Consider the following 14,769-nt stretch of genomic DNA (forward strand, 5'->3'; position numbering starts at 1 on the left):
CTATTTGTGGGTCCACATCCACAGCAGTATTATTTACAATAGCCAAGAGGTGGAAGTAACCTAAGTGTCCATCAATGAAATGTAATGGATGAGCAAAACGTGGTCTCTCCATACAATGGGTCCCATTCAACCTTAAAAAAGAAGGAAATTCTGCCACGTGCTACAAAGGAGGATGAACCTTAAGGACATTATGCTAAATGAAATAATCCAATCATAAAAAGACAAATCCTTTATTATTCCACTTACACGAGGTTTTCAAGGAAATTAAATTCATAGACACAGAAAGTAGAATGGTGGTTGCCAAGGGCTAGAGGAAAGGGGAAATGGAGCATTTAAGGGGGAAATAGAACATTCTTGTGTACTGATACAGAGTTTCAGTTTGTGAATGAAAAACATCTAGAGATCTGTTGTACAACAATGTGAATACGCTTAACGCTGCTGAAGTGTACATTTAAAAACTGGTAAGATCTATACACTAGTACCATGTGAAAAAATAATAAAAATGGGTAAGACTGCAAATTTCATGTGTTTCTTACCACAATTAAAAATGAAGTTTTTGAAAGAAGGCCAATAATCTACTTAAATGTTTAATCTTGCTATTAACAGAAGTGCAAATAAAAACAAGTACTGTATTTTTTTCTTTAAAATTAGAAATTTATTTAATAATATCCACTGCTGGCAAGGATCATGAGAAATGGGAACTAACTACTGTTGGTAGGCATGTGAGCTATTTCAATATTTCTGAAAGATAATTTGGTCATATATTTCAAAAGCAACAATATAAATTGTTTATATTCTTTAACTCAATAATTTGACCTCTGGGAACTCAACCTAAACAAAAATCTCAGTGCTATATGTGCAAAATATTTGTACAGGAAAGAATGTTCAAAATGTAGTTTTTTAAAGAAACAATCAAAGAAAATGGAAACCTAAACATCCATAAGCAGAGTCAAAAAAAATGAATTATGTTCCATCTGCATAACAGACTACCTATAGCCATTATAAATTGTCATAAAAGAATATTAAATGATCGGGGCTGTTCAAACAGTATTGTTGATTTTTTGTTGTTGTTATTTTTTGAGACAGTCTCGCTCTGTCGCCCAGGCTGGAGTGCTGTGGCACAATCTCAGCTCACTGCAACCTCCACCTCGTAGGTTCAAGGGATTTTCTTGCCTCAGCCTCCCCAGTAGGTGGGACTACAGGCGTGCACACCAAGCGTGGCTAATTTTTTTTGTATTTTTAGTAGAGATGGAGTTTCACCATATTGGCCAGGCTGGTCTTGAACTCTTGACCTCAAGTCATCCACCCACTTCAGCCTCTCAAAGTGTTGGGATTAAAGGCGTGAGCCACTATGCCCGGCCTCAAACAGTAATATTAAGTGATTTTTTAAAGTACATGTGTATTTTTCTTATTTATTTAAGAACTGGAGCTTATACACAACAAAGGTAAAAATTAACAGTGGTCATTTCTGGGTGGTAGGATTATGACTGATTTTTACTTCCTTTTCTTTTTTCCTGTATTTCCCCAAAAGATTACAGTGCAGTTGTTACTTTTAAAGTTTAAGAACAAAACAGGTTTTTCAAAAGAAAGTAAAACCTAATGTGCTCTGTTACTTTTATTATTCCCTCCCCACAAAAAACAAACAGCAATCAAGTTAATTTCACTGTGTTTCATTTCCTCCCACATGTTCAGCTATTTTTCTATTCAAATAAAAAAATCACTGACTCCTTACTTTCATCTCTTAAGAATATTCCATCTGTGAGGTTATTTTAAATTCAATGTTATGTGCCAAGTTTTCCCGTATCTGCTCTCAATATTACCTATGCCCTTGGCTCTGCACTGGACACATCTGTGGTGGTGCCAGGGCCCTCCCAGATTTGCTGGGGAAGAGCCTACCCAAGGTCCTGCTCCTAGGGCAGATCTACCGGCAGCCAGCTTTCATGACCCTCCCCAGACACAGTAGGGAGGATCAGGGACGGAATGGATGTCGGACTCGAAAGAAGCCAGTCCACAGGTTAGAGGGTGCCTAGGGCACAGCCTGGCACAAAAAGACAAAAGCGCTGGGCAATGGCTCCCTCCTGGTACTTGAACTAGGAAATATTACTACATTTGGCGGTTCTTTAAGAATGGAGCCTGGAAAGTGATGAAGGAGAAACTGGAGAGATAATGACATCACAGCTGGGGTTCTGAGGGACCAGAGGTTCTTGTGTTATACTCGTATAACACAAGTAAATATGAGCCATGATATAGATAAAAGATACTAAAGGCCACAGAAATTGGCCACCAGGCAAGCTGAATCACAGGAGCCAGCTTCTGTTGCTCAAATCTGCAGGGCTGCCTGGGGCCACTTTCCCAGTGGCTTCAGTGTCCAGCATCTCTGAGGTTCCCTATGCACAGTGTCCTTAGCATAAGCACCCCTTTACTCAAGGTGGCTTGAAGGTGACCCCAGTTTGGGCAATCAAAGGAACTCAAACAAAAAGAAAAAGAAATTAGAGCTGCACCAAAACATGAAAGCTGGGCTGAAGGCAGGCAGGCGTACACTTTCGGGGAGGGCCCACAGAGCGAGCAGAACCATCTGCAAACCAGGCCCAAACTGTCTCCCTCAGTCCCAGATTAGAACTAGAAAAGGCAAACCAAGATGGAAAAACAGCAGAACTCTGATACTCAGTTAAAGTTAGAAACACAAATAAAATTGCATTTAAGTTTTTCCACCATTCATCACAAAAGAAAAAAAAGAGGATATGACAACACGTCTTTTTTTAAAGTTTATTAGCAATCTAAAAAAATACTGGTTCATAGGACATAAATCAAAGAAACCACTAACTTGCTAATCTCTATGACATAGAAATTCCACTTATGGTCATGAACTTGATAGTAGGCCAAATTTAGGGTTTAAAATCCAAGAAACAAACAAACAAACAAAACTGAAGTTTAACCTCACAATTATTTGAATGTCATTTTGGAAAAGTGCTACCTGAGACAGAGATACTGAGAACATACCTGCATATGCATGTTGGCCCTGACCTCCACCTCCCTTTGTACTCACACTAAGAAGTATCCCAGTTACTAAACAGAATAAAAGGAAAGAAGCGGTGAAAAATGACATGAGAGAAGGGAAATGACCACTGGCATAGGTGCTTCCTAACTCATACTGTGACATCCTCTCTTCAAAAACCGCCCTTAAATGTTTGAGGTGATGGATATCCCAGTTACTCTGATCTGATCATTACACATTTTACAGATGTATCAAAATGCCACATGTACCTCAAAAATACATCTAACTATGATATAGCAAGTTTAAAAAGACAAAAACCAAAAAACTGCCTCGACCTCCCAAGCCAAATCCAAAAGCATTTTTCCCACTTCCCACTTTTACCAAGATCTTTTGGAACATCAGATAAATCTCAGAAGCTGGGGGAGTGGTATTAGTGATTTAAATATTAGTGTTAATTAGTCCAATCAGATTGCCTTTCTATTAACCAAGAGCTATCTTCGGTTACTCACTCATCAGTCATCCCTTACCACCACACAGGGTTTTGATTAGGATGGGAAAAGGGGGAAATCATGGGTGCATGGAGTTCTTTGAAAGCTGATGTATTCATTGATGCCTTCCCCCAGGATTGTGAAAAACCTAAGAACACAACCTCCTGAATAACAGCAGAAAATGCCCTGCCCTCTCTCCTGCCAACAAAATGTTTTTTCAATTCTACTCACTCTACCCCTTCACCTGATAAGAGTAAGAAGTACTATCACAACTTCCCATCAAAGTACTACCTAAATATAGCATCAAAAGAATAAAATACCTAGGATTACACTTAACAAAAGAAGTACAAAATATATACTCTGAAAACCACAAAACGTTGGAAAAAATTAAGAGAATTTTTTATGAAATTCTGGAATACAATTTAACATCTTAAAATGGCAGTACTGCCCAAAGTGATCTATGAATTCAAGCACGATCACTATCAGAATCCCAGATGACTTCTTTGTACAAACTGACCAGCTGATTTTAAAATTCACAGGAATTGCAAGAGACTTCAAATAGCCAAAATAATCCTGAAAAAGAAGAATAAAGTAGGAAGACTCCCACTTCCCAATTTCAAGACTTACTACAAAGCAACGGCACTCAAGGCATTGTGGTACTGGCATAAGTATAAACAAACAGATCAAAGGAACAGAACTGAGAGTCCAGAAATAAACCTATGGATAGTCAACTGATTTCCCCAATAAGGGCACCTAAATCACTCAATGGGGAAAGAATCATCCTTTCAACAAATGGTGCTGGGACAAGTAGACAGCCACAGGCAAAAAAAATGAAGTTGAGCTCCTACCTTATACCACATACAAAAATTAACTGAAAATGGATCAAATACCATTTTGTAAGAGCAAAAAACTATAAAACTCATAGAAGAAAACATAGCAGTTAGTCTCCATGGCCTTGGATTTGGCAAAGGATTCTTTGATATAGCACCAAAAGCATGAGCAACAACAAAAAAACAGGTAAATTAGACTTCATAAAAATCTAAAACTTTTGTGTTTCAAATGCCACCATCAGAGACCCACAGAATGAGAAAATATTTGCATATCATATATCTAAGGGACTGTGTCTAAACTATATAAAGAACTCTTACGACTTAATAATAAAAATACAAATTACCCCACTCAATAACAAGCAAAGGATCCTGAACAATTTCTCCAAGGAAGATATACAAATGGTGAAGAAGCAAATGAAAAGATGCTTCATATAATTAGTCACCAGAGAAATTCAAATCTAAACCATGGTAAGATACCACTCTACTCCTACTAGTCTGGTTAGAATTAAAAAGTCAAATAATAAAAAATGCTGGCAAGAAGGTAAAGAAATCAGAACCTTCATACACTACTAGGGGAAATAAAAAATTGTGCAGGCCCTTGGGAAAAGTCTGGCAGTTTCTCAAACAATTAAACATATAGTCACATTATGACTTGGCAATTCTACTCCGAGGCATATATCCAAGAGAAATAAAAACTTGTACATGACTATTCATAGCATATTAATTAATAACAGCGAAAAAGTAGTAACAATCCAAATGCTTATCAACAGGCAAACAAAATGTGGTATATCTACTCAATGGAGTTACTAGTCAACAATATAAGGGAATGAAGTTCTGATACATGTTACAACTTGGATAAACCCTGAAAACATTACAATAAGTGAAAGAAGCCAATCACAACAGTCCACATATCATATGACTCCAATCACATGAAAGTCCAGAACAGAAACTGAAAGAAATCAGGCACATTCCTCAGCCCCGGGCTCAACACAAACAGGCCCAGTACAAACACATCCCACCATATATCTCTCAACACAAACAGGCCCAGTACAAACACATCCCACCATATATCTCTCAACTTCCTGAGCCCAGTACAAACACACATCCCACCATATATCTCTCAACTTCCTGAGCCCAGTACAAACACCACCTGGAAAATCCCCGATAAGGACACAGCCGTTTGTGGTTTTACTGAAAGCGCGGGAACCAATAGAAAAACTACTAAATATGTAACTTAAAATGTAAACCAATTGTAATGCTGTAACCAAAAGAATTCCCTTTTTCCTCTGTAACTTTACGTATCCTATTTACATCGGGTTATAAAAAGCAAGCACTCGCATTGTTCGGGGCCCTCTTGTATGCTGTGGAATGGAGGGACCAAGTTCGAACTTGCAGTAAAAGATCCTTGCCGCTTGGCTTTGACTCTGGACTCTGGTGGTCCTCTTTGGGGAACAAACGGTCTGGGCATAACAAAACTTGTACAGAGATGGAACATAGACTACTGGTTGCTTGCAGTTGGGACTAGGACTGGGACTGGAGGAAGAACTTAGTGGGTAGGGGAGAGACAGCCAAAGGGTACAGAGTTGTTGCTTTTTGAGGTCATGAAAATACTCTAAAAGTGACTGTGGTGATAGGTGCACATATCTGTGAATATACCAAAAACCACTGAGTTATATGCATTTTATTTATATTTTATTTTATTTATTTTTTTGAGACACGGTCTAGCTTTGTCACCCAGGCTGGAGTGCAGTGTCACGAACACAGCTCACAGCAGCCTCAACCTCCCAGGCCCAAGTGATCCTCCTACCACAGTCCCTCAAGTTGGGGGTACTACAGGCATGGGCCACCATGCCTAGCTAATTTTTGTATTTTTTGTAGAGACAGGGTTTCACCATGTTGCCCACACTGGTCTGGAACTCCTGGGCTCAAGTGATGCATCTGCCTTGGCCTCGTGAAGTGCTGAGATTACAGGAGTGAGACACTGCGCCCAGCCTGTATGCACATTTTAAAAGGGTAAATGTACTGTATGTGGATCATATATCAATAAAGCTGTTTTGTAAACATGCTACCTGAAACCCAAAGCCTAACCCATTTCTTTATACTAATAAATCTTTTTCTTTCTTTTTTTTTTTTTTTTTTTAGTTCTCTTTTTTTATTGGAGACAGGTCTCACTCTGCCACACAGGCTTCAGTGCAGTGGTGTGATCACAGCTCACTGCAGCCTCAACCTCCCAGGCTCAAGCAATCCTCCCACCTCAGCCTTCCAAGTAGCTGGGACTACAAGTGCATGCTACCACGACCAGATAATTTTTAAGTTTTTTTGTAGAGATGAGGTTTTGCTCTGTTGTCCAGGCTGGTCTTGAATTTCAGGGCTCAAGTGATCCTCCTGCCTTGACTTACCAAAGTATTGGGATTATAGATGTGAGCCGCCACGCTCAGCTTAGTTCTGTTTTTTAGAGAAAGGTCTTGCTATGTTGCCCAGCCCGGTCTCGAACTCTAGGGCTCAAGCGATTCTCCTGCCTCAGCCTCCCAAGTAGCTGAGACTACAGGTGCATGCCACTATGCCTGGCCTAACCCATTTCATTCACAACCTTCATGCCCAAAACACCCTCCTACTATGAGCCACAATGTCTGCCCAAGCTGAAGGGCCTCCAACAACATCCATCCTCTGGAGTTCTCTCATCTCTACCAGGATCTGACTCTGTCCTTCCTCCACCCCCTCCACCCTCTCCTCTTCCTTTTTTTTTTTTTTTTTTGGTGGGGGGGATGGGGGAGAGCTCTGTCACCCAGGCTGGAGGGCAGTGGCTCAATCTTGGCTCACTGCAAGCTCCGTCTCCCGGGTTCACGCCATTCTCTCCTGCCTCAGCCTCCCAAGTAGCTGGGACTACAGGCGCCCGCCACCACGCCTGGCTAATTTTTTGTATTTTTAGTAGAGACGGGGTTTCACCGTGTTAGCCACAATGGTCTCTATATTAGCCACGATGGTCTCTATATCCTGACCTCGTGATCCGCCCGCCTTGGCCTCCCAAAGTGCTGGGATTACAGGCGTGAGCCACTGTGCCTGGCCCGGCTGGCCCTCTCCTCTTCTAACCCTTCCTTCCACTATGCCTCGGGAACTCAAGTCAGGGCTGCAAATGCCCCAATTCAAACCCATTTCAGCAACTTCATCTTAACTTTACCCTGGCTTCTCCACCTGCTCCTCCCTGATAAACTCTCCTGCTCCCCTCTATCCCAGGACCAGGAGAAAACCAAATTGTCCTGCTCACTATTATCTCCAGACAATAACCTACCAAGAAGTACCTAGAACCTAGGAATGAAACCAACCTCCTCCTCATTTCCTAGCAAGACCTGGTTCTCTCCAGCTTCCTGCTCCTCATGCCTGCGGCTTTGCTGACCCCTCCACACTGACTTCCCCACTTTTTCCTGACCTCCTACAAGGAGGGCCTTGATCATGAGTAAAGCCCTAGCATTCTGGGCTCTTTCCTTAGCCTACCTCCTTCTTTCCTGTTACCTAACCCTCTATTTATCAACCCCCATGTGGCCAAAGCCCTGGCCATGAAATGTAAAGCTAGAAGTTCCCTCTGACCACCAGGGCCTGCCCTTCCTGATCTCACTTCCTCATTCTCACCCAAGCGGCTATTCCACTTGAATGAAACCACTAGAGCCCTCACCCACCCTTCCCATCTCCCTCTGGACCTCCCGTCCTTCCACTGTGTCACATTCCCTCCCTCTGCACCCTCAGCTCCCGGTCCCACTGCCACACCAGCCACTTGTATCTCAGGGCCCTGAACCTGGATCAACCTAACATTTGTCTCCCCCATTTTCTCTCCTGTGCAACCCACCACTGAAGAAAAATCCCACCACTTCTGTGACTGGCTCCATGACCAGGTTACTGTTTGCATCCTCCTCCCTTTGTAATGCTGCGTTTATTGCCTGATGCCTTGTTCCTCAAGCAGGCACCTCAAGCAGGTACAAGGTATCGGGCAACAAACACCACATTACAAAGGGAAGAGGATGCAAACTAAGTAAACTAACACTTGTTGAGTGGGAAACCAGGGTTCAGGAGATAAGATCCCAGCAGACTCATCCCAGCAGCTTCAGACCTTTACTCTGCCCTCCAGCCTCTCACCTCTGCCTACCCCCTACTCTCTATTCCCTCAGTCAGCTGACAACCGTACCTTCCACTTCATCAAAACAGTAAGACCAGGGGGTGTAGTTCTTTATCATGGTCCTCTGCCTCCTCGTAATCCACCCATATATTCACCCACTTTCCCCTAGTCTCAAAGCACCAAACTCCCCCATCTTCAGGATCTTTTCCCCTACCTCTTCCAAGGCCTTGGTCCATCAATTATCCCAGCCCTTAACTCCAACCTCTTCCTTTTCACTAGACCCTTCTTCCTTCCCCAACAAACAAGCTCAGGCTCCTCTGATCTCAGTGCTGATGACAGCCCTGGCGAATTCACACAACCAGTATTTGTTGAGTACCAGTCTTCACTTACATAATAGTGAGAGAACACAAAGTAAACATGTAAGCAAATAAAGGAACAAGATAATGAACAAGCTTAATGAGAAAAACAAAACTGGGTGATGTTTTTGAGAGTGACTACCAGGACTTGGTGAGGACTACTTCATATGTGGGTGGTCAGGGAAGGCTTCTCAGAGGAGGTGACTTTTGAGCTGAAACCTGACAGAAGAAAGGAAACCAGGGACAAAACAGTCTGGGGAAGGAACACTGCAGGAAGAGTGGGCAGCGTGTGCCAAAGCCAAGGCCAAAAGAGCCTGGCATATCTGGAGAACAGAAGGAAGCTAGTGTGCTGGAGTGTGAGGGATGAGGGAGAGGATCTCAGAGAAAGAGATGCGGGCCTGGTCACGCCAGGCCTGTGGACAACAGTGAGGAATCTGGAAGCCACAGGGGCACTTTCAGCAGGTGCGTGACCTAACCTGACTTATGTTTTAACAGGATCCCTCTGGCTGCTGGGTGTGGAATAGACTGTAGGGGGGCCAAAGTAGAAGCAGGGAGACCTGTTTGGAGATGACTAATGGTGCAGGCCAGAGGTGATGGAGGTCCAGACAGAGAAGCAGCAGTGGACATGTGTACAAGGGGAAGGAGGTATTGGCGTGTTTCCTCACTTATGCTTATCCAGTGCAGGGAAGAAAAATGAGGATGGGCAGCTACAAGGAGAGAGGAACCATAGCATGTATTCAAGAAGAATTCTTTGTGAGACGTGTTGCAGGAGAAGGAGACAGACATTCCATGCAGCCTGAGGCCTGCAATGAGGCCCATGATGGGAAAGAAGGCATTCTCCTCACTTCTGTACTGCCTACTCAAGGGCTGGCCTTGACGTGCACAGACAGTGGCATATTCTTGGTGGGGCACATGGGCAGTTTCAGTGGTGAGGCGTCACATGTGGCTTCCCAGCAGAAGCCACAGACTCCCTGTCGCCTTCCACTTTAATCAGGGCACTTCCCCAGTGGGCCACTGGCAGCCCTCTTCCCTTCCACTCTACACTCACTCTCTGGTTTGGCTACTTCCACTCCCATATCATGTGTAAAGCTGTCCAGAATCAGAACTGCCTAGACTAGCCACCTCCTAGTGGTCTCTTCATGCTGACATTCTGCACATAACTCAAACTTACTGTGTCCAAACCAGGCTGGTGGACACATGATACCTTCTCCCTGCCCTTCTACACCCTAGACAATTCTACTATCTTCTATGTTGCCCATTTTCATTAATGAGGTCAGCATCCACATGGTAGCTCAAGCGAGATTCTTGGAAACTGTCATTGATTCCTTTCCAAACCCAACTGGTCAGCCAGCCCTTACAGTCCTCTCTCTAAACACCTCCTAAGTCCATTCCTGTCTCTCAACCTCCAGTGTCACTGGCCTAGTTCAAGCTCTCATCAGTTCTACTCTTGACTCTAGCTGGAAGAAGGGTACATTCTGTTGGTAGGGCCCAACATACTTAGCAAGTGGCTCACCTAAATGATTTTTGAATAAACAAGAAAAAGAATGTGGCCAGACGTGGTGGCTCATGCCTGCAATCCCAGCACTTTGGGAGGCCAAAGTGGGCAGATCACAAGGTCAGGAGATCAAGACCATCCTGGCTAACACGGTGAAACCCCATCTCTACTAAAAATACAAAAAATTAGCCAGGCACGGTGGCAGGCGCCTGCAGTCCTAGCTAATCGGGAGGCTGCGGCGGGAGAATGGTGTGAGCTTGGGAGGCAGAGCTTGCAGTGAGCCGAGATCGTGCCACTGCACTCCAGCCTGGGGGGTACAGTGAGACTCCGTCTCAAAAAAAAAAAAAAAAAAAAAGCATAAATGAATAAAATGAAGAAATGAGTGATGAAATCAATGAATAAACCAAAAAACAAATTTTTATGTGCAGAGACAAAGAAAATTAAAACATATTCAGCCTAATGGAGGAGATGCAACCAAGCAGGTACAAGGCATCAGGCAACAAACATGGTGTTACAAAGGGAGGCAGATGCAAACCAAGGAAACTAACATTTGCTGAGCATCTACCAGTTGTCAAGTACTAAACCAGGCACTTCATAAACAGTGTACTTCTTGCACTCCAGATGAAGACACTAACATTCAAAGAAGTAGAATAACTGTCCCACGTCATCTAACACAAAGTAGCAGGGTTCAGACTCAAACCTCGGTCAGTAGGCCACAAATCCTGTGTTGGCTAGTGGACATTTGCTTACTGGAAGGGTCGTACTTCAAAAGATAATTAACAGGAGCCTGGCGCAGTGATTCACACCCATAATCCCAGCACTTTGGGAGGTCAAGGCAGGTGGATCACCTGAGGTAAGGGGTTCGAGACTAGCCTAGCCAACATGGCAAACCCCATCTCTACTAAAAATACAAAAATTAGCCAGGGATGGTGACGCATACCTGTAATCCCAGCTACTCTGGAGGATGACGCACAAGAACTGCTTGAACCCAGGAGGCGGAGGTTGCAGTGAGCTGAGATCACACGTCTGCACTCCAGCCTGGACAGAGCGAGACTCCATCTCAAAAAAAAAAAAAAAAAAATTAAATTAAAAACAAAAAGGTAACACACAGAAAGTGCTTATAAAGGAAAATCGCTGTTCTAAGCACTTTACATATATCCTTATAAAAATAGTCAGTTCATCTGGGCACAGTAGCTCACGCCTGTAATCCCAGAACTTTGGGAGGCTGAGGCAGGAGGATCATTTAAACCGAGGAGTTCAAGGCCAGCCTGGGTAACACAGCGAGACCTCATCTCTTTCAAAAAATATACACAAATAAAATGAAATTTAAAAAACAAAAACAAAAATGATAGGTACTAATATTATCCCCATTTCACAGTTAAGCAAACAGAGAAATGGAAAAGTTAACAGGTTAATGTGTCAAAGGTCATATAGCTATTAAGTGACAAAATTCGGACTTCAACCCAGGCAGCCTTGCTTTGGTGTCCCAGTTGGCCACCACTAAACCTTTTCATTGCATTAATGAAGGAGGTAATATGGGAGGCATGGGTTCCAGGTGCAGAGTACAATGTGACCCATGTAAGGAGGCAAGAAGGTGCAAGCAATGTGTGGGATCAGGAGGTGATTCACTGGACTGGGATGGGGAGGGTAGAGGAAAATGAGGCTCCAGAGAAACGATGGACTCAGACATGAGAATTCCTGCACCTATTCCAGGGCCACGTGATTGACTTATTTGAGATTTAAAGTGCCTCTATCTTTCACAAGGTAGTTACAAGGAAGTGTTCACTGTTTTCTTAGCCAAGGTATTTAGTTCTCTCCATTTTGAAGGTAGAAAAACTAAAAAAGCAAGAGAAGAACTAATTTGTTCAATGTCTTATCATTAACTAAATGGCATAACCTCCCCCACAGTCCATAGAGATAAATATCGGCACCCTAACCCCTTAGTATTTACTTTTAATACAGTTTTAGTTGTAAAAGACTATTCATAACATATTTTTTAAATCTCCAATTTTGGCCAGGCATGGTGGCTCATGCCTATAATCCCATCACTTTGGGGGGCCAAGGCGGGTGGATCACCTGAGGTCAGGAGTTCAAGACCAGCCTGGCCAACATGGCAAAACCCTGTCTCTACTAAAAATACAAAAATTAGCCGGGTGTGGTGGTGCACACCTGTAGTGCCAGCTACTTGGGAGGCTGAGGCAGGAGAATCGCTGGAACCCAGGAGGCAGAAGTTGCAGTGAGCTGAGATCGCACCATTGCACTCCAGCCTGGGCAATACAGCTAGACTCCATCTAAAAAAAAAAAACAAAAATCTCTAATTTTGTTTCATATACTTCAAACGTGAGCCAATAAAACTGTTACTTGTATGCCCCATTACCATGAAGCTACACACACATCCATCAAATATAAATTTATATTTGATGGCTGGGTGCTGTGGCTCACGCCTATAATCCCAGCACTTTGGGAGGCCGAGGCGGGTGGATCACTTGAAGTCAGGAGTTCAAGACCAGCCTGGCCAACATGGTGAAACCCCGTCTCTACCAAAAATACAAAAAAATCAGCTGCGCATGGTGGTGTGCACCTGTAGTCCCAGCTACTCAGTAGGCTGAGGCAGGAGAATTGCTTGAACCTGGGAGGCGGAGATTGTGGTGGGCCAAGATCGTGCCACTGTACTCCTGCCTGGGCGACAGAGCGAGACTCCATCTCAAATAAAAACAAAAAAAAAATTATATTTGGCGAACTTCAGTAGAAAAAAATTCAAAGCCAGATCCCACAAACTAACCTTTAACTGTAACACTGCTTTGGGAAAGGCAAAGGAGAACAGGCCTGTCAAGTGATCTAAGCAAACCCTTAGGTCATTTTGAACCTACTAGGATCCTAATCTTATTAGTCACAGAAAAAAGTCATCTTGGAGTCTGTAAGTGCTATGCTAGGCCCTACTTTCATGAGAATGACGGAGGGCAGAGGGGCATGATCACAGCTTCAAAGCCTCCCAGCTGGATTATCCCCGTCCTCGGAGACCACCCATTCTCTGAGACTAATGTCTCCACGGTATCCCTACCACTTCAAAAGGCAAGAGACATTTAAATGCTTGGTGAAAGAGCCAAAGAAATGTTCTGTGACCTCTGAAAGCAAATATTCTAAAGCAAGATCATTCTTTTTATGTATTTTTAAATTTAAATTAATGTTTAAATAATATAATTCAGGAAGTTTGAAAAACAGAGAAGTAAAATATTGCCCATAACTAGGGTGACCATATGGCCAGGTTATTCAGGACAGTCTTGGTTTTCTCTTGTCATCACAGTATGTATAATTATTCATAGTACCTTTATTCCCCACTCAGTCATTTGAACTGTGCTCAGAAGTGCTATGATTGAGGCCAGGCGTGGTGGCTCACACCTGTAATCCCAGGATGTTGGGAGGCCGAGGCAGGAGGATCACTTGAGGCCAGGAGTTCAAGACCAGCCTGGGCAACATAGTGAGGCCTCATCTCTACAAAAACAATTTTAAAATTATCCAGGTGTGGTATGTGCACCTATAGTCCCCAGTTACTTGGGAGGCTGAGGTGAGAAGATCATGTGAGACAGAAGGATTGAGGCTACAGTGAGCCATGATCACACCACTGCATTCCAGCCTGGGTGACAGTGTCAGACCCTGCCCCAGAGACAAACAACGTGTCATTATTTGCATAATAAATTGTTCCTGGTCACCTTAACCATAAACCACCACAATAAACAATCATTATCACAATTTTGGTTTACTTCCCTACAGTGTTTTTCTCACACACATATTTTTTATTGATATAATCATAAGTGTTTTCACAAGCCTACATTTTCTCTTCTTCAATCTCATTACAACAAAAATATCCATGTTTCTGGATAAGGCGTTATCTTATTCGACGGAGCGGATGTTACCTTACCTGTATTGTTGAGCATTCAGGTCTGCCATGGTGGGAAGGAGGGTAGTAAGGACTTGGGGAATTTTAAAGAAAGTGTATTTGTGAGGTACCTACAGGACCAGTATATAAACTTCAAGAGAAATTTCAACCTAAGTGAGGGTGTGACAAAAAAATGATTACTATTAGGAGGAAATTTTACAAATTCCTTTCATGAACAGGGCAGTCCTCTGTTACATTCTAGACCAACTGGATTCCCTCATTCAGCCCGTATTTATGGAGCACTCATTCGCTTCACGCACCATGGTAGGTGCTATCTGGAGATACATGTCCTGTCGGCACTACTTCCAAATGTATCCTAAATCTCATCGCCAACTTTATTGCTGAAACCCTACTCCTGGTGACCACCATCCATCAGCCAGACTGCTAAGACAGTCTCCTAATGACTCTGCAGTCTTGCCCCACACAATCCATTCACCATGCACTCAGAGTGATCTTCTCAATGTAAAAATCAGATCAAAACCCCTTCCTACATAAAGTCCTCCAATGGCTTCCCACTGCAAAAGAAATAAACAGTAAATCCCCTGCCATGACTAACAAGG

At 43.1% G+C, this 14,769-nt stretch overlaps 1 protein-coding gene across 4 annotated transcripts in view; it reads right to left on the reverse strand.

Annotated features, from left to right (window-relative positions):
- Positions 1 to 14,769, reverse strand: part of SNX10 (sorting nexin 10) — an 84,980-nt gene that overhangs the window by 36,876 nt on the left and 33,335 nt on the right. The window contains exon 2 of one of the 4 annotated variants that reach the window (XM_073009028.1): positions 11,213 to 11,331. The exons of the other annotated variants lie outside the window; for them this stretch is intronic. The gene's annotated coding sequence lies outside the window, so the exon portion shown is untranslated. The remainder of the gene's footprint in view (positions 1 to 11,212; positions 11,332 to 14,769) is intronic. 4 annotated transcript variants of the gene reach the window in all.

The sequence above is a fragment of the Chlorocebus sabaeus genome, chromosome 21 (genome assembly GCF_047675955.1).
Source record: "Chlorocebus sabaeus isolate Y175 chromosome 21, mChlSab1.0.hap1, whole genome shotgun sequence".
NCBI classification, from domain to species: Eukaryota; Metazoa; Chordata; class Mammalia; order Primates; family Cercopithecidae; genus Chlorocebus; species Chlorocebus sabaeus.